A 5,252-nucleotide genomic window follows, 5' to 3' on the forward strand; every position below is an offset into this window, starting at 1 on the left:
CTGAGCGAGGGTGGTGGCGCCTGGCCCGGCGTGGAGCATTGGTGGTTCAGTGGTAGATATCTCGCCTGCCACGCGGGAGGCCCGGGTTCGATTCCCGGCCAATGCAGTTATGGGCTCTTGGTGTTTGTAGCTCTCTCCCCCAATTTCCAGCCCCATGGAATGCCTCAAGGCACAAGGTGTTTCTTGTCGAGAATGTATTAGGCGGTGTGAGTGCTTTTTGAAACCACCTTCTCCCAATGACATCATTGAAACCCATGGGGCCATACTTCAGAAGGGGCTCAGTTGTCCAAGGTCTTGGGGGAGTGGCTCTCCTGGTGTCTAGCGGCCAGAGCAAGTTGTGGATTTAGCAAAACTGCCTATAGTTTACACATAGCCCAGGAGAGGACAGGGATCAGCCATAGCACAAGCAACAACCTCAAGCAAAGGGGGGTTAGCTCAAATGGTAGAGCGCTCGCTTAGCATGCGAGAGGTAGCGGGATCGATGCCCGCATTCTCCAAATGCAGCTTTCCTGATTTGCCAGGAGACACCTTGCTTTTGTGTTTGATGTTGAAGCTTGGAACCGAGCGCCGTGAGCAACATGGGAAGCCGGAGTCCTCCTCATAACGCGTGCCAAGGCGTTGCCACGTTTTTGTGGTGGCAACTGTGGCTTCAGCCAAAGTCACGTAGGCAGTGTTGGACAAAAGCAATCTAGTAAACAAAGCACGAGCAGGCCTCCATGGCCAAGAGACAATATTTCATTAGCGCAAAAGGTGCCAGTGCCATGCTTACGCTGAGAGCTTTGGACTCGTTAATTCACCTGAATCAGGTTCAACTTCTCTTTGTGTGCGAAAGAAAGGCCTTTGGGCCCGCACGCAAGCAAATATCGATTGGCATAGGAAAAGGCAACGTAGCAGAGGATGGTTTCGATCCATCGACCTCTGGGTTATGGGCCCAGCACGCTTCCGCTGCGCCACTCTGCTCTTGTCGCTGACCAACCTCAACAACCACATGTGGATGTAGTTTGCCAGCGATTCCCACGGGGAGTGGGTCCATGTGGCAAAGTCACAATGTAGACGACTAGGCGTTTCCATTGATTTTCGACCAGCGAATCCCAAGTCAAGCGTGGGCGAGAGCTGGACTCTCCTAGACCAGCTGAGCGAGGGTGGTGGCAGCCTGGCGTGGAGCATTGGTGGTTCAGTGGTAGAATTCTCGCCTGCCACGCGGGAGGCCCGGGTTCGATTCCCGGCCAATGCAATTATGGGCTCTTTGTGTTTGCAGCGCTCTCCCCCAATTTCCAGCCCCGTGGAGTGCATCAAGGCACAAGGTGTTTCTTGTCGAGAATGTACTAGGCGGTGTGAGTGCTTTTTGAAACCAGCCTTCTCCCAATTACATCATTGAAACCCATGGGGCCATACCTCTGAAGGGGCTCAGTTGTCAAAGGTCGTAGGAGGGAAAAAAAAGGGGGGTGCAAACCTTCTACGCTAGGAAAGCGGGTGGCTCTCCTGGTGTCTAGCGGCCAGAGCAGGTTGTGGATTTCGCAAAACTGACTATATTTTACACATAGCCCAGGAGAGGACAGGGATCAGCCATAGCGCAAGCAACACACTCGAGCAAAGGGGGATTAGCTCAAGTGGCAGAGCGCTCGCTTTGCATGCGAGAGGTAGCGGGATCGATGCCCGCATTCTCCAAACGCAGCTTTCCTGGTTTCACGGGAGGCACCTTGCTTTTGTGTTTGATGTTGAAGCTTGGAACCGAGCGCCGTGAGCAACATGGGAAGCCGGAGTGCTCCTCATAACATGTGCCAAGGCATTGCCACGTTTTTGTGGTGGCATCTGTGGCTTCAGCCAAAGTCACGTAGGCAGTATTGGACAAAAGCAATCAATTAAAGAAAGCACGACCAGGCTTCCATGGCCAAGAGACAATATTCCATTAGGGGGAAAGGTGCCAGTGCCATGCTTACGCTGAGAGCTTTGGACTCGTTGAATCACCTGAATCAGGTTCAACTTCTCTTTGTGTGCGAAAGAAAGGCCTTTGGGCCCGCAAGCAAATATCGATTGGCATAGGAAAAGGCAACGTAGCAGAGGATGGTTTCGATCCATCGACCTCTGGGTTATGGGCCCAGCACGCTTCCGCTGCGCCACTCTGCTCTTGTCGCTGACCATCCTCATGGATTTCGACAAGCGAATCCCAAGTCAAGCGTGGGCGAGAGCTGGACTCTCCTAGGCCAGCTGAGCGAGGGTGGTGGCGCCTGGCCCGGCGTGGAGCATTGGTGGTTCAGTGGTAGAATTCTCGCCTGCCACGCGGGAGGCCCGGGTTCGATTCCCGGCCAATGCAATTATGGGCTCTTGGTGTTTGTAGCTCTCTCCCCCAATTTCCAGCCCCATGGAATGCCTCAAGGCCCAAGGTGTTTCTTGTCGAGAATGTATTAGGCGGTGTGAGTGCTTTTTGAAACCACCTTCTCCCAATGACATCATTGAAACCCATGGGGCCATACTTCAGAAGGGGCTCAGTTGTCCAAGGTCTTGGGGGAGTGGCTCTCCTGGTGTCTAGCGGCCAGAGCAAGTTGTGGATTTAGCAAAACTGCCTATAGTTTACACATAGCCCAGGAGAGGACAGGGATCAGCCATAGCACAAGCAACAACCTCAAGCAACAACCTCAAGCAACAACCTCAAGCAAAGGGGGATTAGCTCAAATGGTAGAGCGCTCGCTTAGCATGCTAGAGGTAGCGGGATCGATGCCCGCATTCTCCAAATGCAGCTTTCCTGATTTGCCAGGAGACACCTTGCTTTTGTGTTTGATGTTGAAGCTTGGAACCGAGCGCCGTGAGCAACATGGGAAGCCGGAGTCCTCATCATAACGCGTGCCAAGGCGTTGCCACGTTTTTGTGGTGGCAACTGTGGCTTCAGCCAAAGTCACGTAGGCAGTGTTGGACAAAAGCAATCTAGTAAACAAAGCACGAGCAGGCCTCCATGGCCAAGAGACAATATTTCATTAGCGCAAAAGGTGCCAGTGCCATGCTTACGCTGAGAGCTTTGGACTCGTTGAATCACCTGAATCAGGTTCAACTTCTCTTTGTGTGCGAAAGAAAGGCCTTTGGGCCCGCACGCAAGCAAATATCGATTGGCATAGGAAAAGGCAACGTAGCAGAGGATGGTTTCGATCCATCGACCTCTGGGTTATGGGCCCAGCACGCTTCCGCTGCGCCACTCTGCTCTTGTCGCTGACCAACCTCAACAACCACATGTGGATGTAGTTTGCCAGCGATTCCCACGGGGAGTGGGTCCATGTGGCAAAGTCACAATGTAGACGACTAGGCGTTTCCATTGATTTTCGACCAGCGAATCCCAAGTCAAGCGTGGGCGAGAGCTGGACTCTCCTAGACCAGCTGAGCGAGGGTGGTGGCAAGTGGCCCGGCGTGGAGCATTGGTGGTTCAGTGGTAGAATTCTCGCCTGCCACGCGGGAGGCCCGGGTTCGTTTCCCGGCCAATGCAATTATGGGCTCTTTGTGTTTGCAGCGCTCTCCCCCAATTTCCAGCCCCGTGGAGTGCATCAAGGCACAAGGTGTTTCTTGTCGAGAATGTACTAGGCGGTGTGAGTGCTTTTTGAAACCAGCCTTCTCCCAATTACATCATTGAAACCCATGGGGCCATACCTCTGAAGGGGCTCAGTTGTCAAAGGTCGTAGGAGGGAAAAAAAAGGGGGGTGCAAACCTTCTACGCTAGGAAAGCGGGTGGCTCTCCTGGTGTCTAGCGGCCAGAGCAGGTTGTGGATTTCGCAAAACTGACTATATTTTACACATAGCCCAGGAGAGGACAGGGATCAGCCATAGCGCAAGCAACACACTCGAGCAAAGGGGGATTAGCTCAAGTGGCAGAGCGCTCGCTTTGCATGCGAGAGGTAGCGGGATCGATGCCCGCATTCTCCAAACGCAGCTTTCCTGGTTTCACGGGAGGCACCTTGCTTTTGTGTTTGATGTTGAAGCTTGGAACCGAGCTCCGTGAGCAACATGGGAAGCCGGAGTGCTCCTCATAACATGTGCCAAGGCATTGCCACGTTTTTGTGGTGGCATCTGTGGCTTCAGCCAAAGTCACGTAGGCAGTATTGGACAAAAGCAATCAATTAAAGAAAGCACGACCAGGCTTCCATGGCCAAGAGACAATATTCCATTAGGGGGAAAGGTGCCAGTGCCATGCTTACGCTGAGAGCTTTGGACTCGTTGAATCACCTGAATCAGGTTCAACTTCTCTTTGTGTGCAAAAGAAAGGCCTTTGGGCCCGCAAGCAAATATCGATTGGCATAGGAAAAGGCAACGTAGCAGAGGATGGTTTCGATCCATCGACCTCTGGGTTATGGGCCCAGCACGCTTCCGCTGCGCCACTCTGCTCTTGTCGCTGACCATCCTCATGGATTTCGACAAGCGAATCCCAAGTCAAGCGTGGGCGAGAGCTGGACTCTCCTAGGCCAGCTGAGCGAGGGTGGTGGCGCCTGGCCCGGCGTGGAGCATTGGTGGTTCAGTGGTAGAATTCTCGCCTGCCACGCGGGAGGCCCGGGTTCGATTCCCGGCCAATGCAATTATGGGCTCTTGGTGTTTGTAGCTCTCTCCCCCAATTTCCAGCCCCATGGAATGCCTCAAGGCACAAGGTGTTTCTTGTCGAGAATGTATTAGGCGGTGTGAGTGCTTTTTGAAACCACCTTCTCCCAATGACATCATTGAAACCCATGGGGCCATACTTCAGAAGGGGCTCAGTTGTCCAAGGTCTTGGGGGAGTGGCTCTCCTGGTGTCTAGCGGCCAGAGCAAGTTGTGGATTTAGCAAAACTGCCTATAGTTTACACATAGCCCAGGAGAGGACAGGGATCAGCCATAGCACAAGCAACAACCTCAAGCAAAGGGGGATTAGCTCAAATGGTAGAGCGCTCGCTTAGCATGCGAGAGGTAGCGGGATCGATGCCCGCATTCTCCAAATGCAGCTTTCCTGATTTGCCAGGAGACACCTTGCTTTTGTGTTTGATGTTGAAGCTTGGAACCGAGCGCCGTGAGCAACATGGGAAGCCGGAGTCCTCCTCATAACGCGTGCCAAGGCGTTGCCACGTTTTTGTGGTGGCAACTGTGGCTTCAGCCAAAGTCACGTAGGCAGTGTTGGACAAAAGCAATCTAGTAAACAAAGCACGAGCAGGCCTCCATGGCCAAGAGACAATATTTCATTAGCGCAAAAGGTGCCAGTGCCATGCTTACGCTGAGAGCTTTGGACTCGTTGAATCACCTGAATCAG

At 53.2% G+C, this 5,252-nt stretch overlaps 1 non-coding gene across 1 annotated transcript; it reads left to right on the forward strand.

The window, feature by feature from the left end:
* Nucleotides 1-424: 424 nt before the first annotated feature.
* Nucleotides 425-497, forward strand: TRNAA-AGC (transfer RNA alanine (anticodon AGC)). The gene has a single exon. It is a non-coding gene; the product is annotated as a tRNA-Ala (tRNA).
* Nucleotides 498-5,252: the final 4,755 nt, after the last annotated feature.

Source organism: Lithobates pipiens, unplaced genomic scaffold, assembly GCF_037356315.1.
Source record: "Lithobates pipiens isolate NorthernLeopardFrog02 unplaced genomic scaffold, aLitPip1_a1.2 Scaffold_18, whole genome shotgun sequence".
In the NCBI taxonomy this organism is placed as follows: Eukaryota; Metazoa; Chordata; class Amphibia; order Anura; family Ranidae; genus Lithobates; species Lithobates pipiens.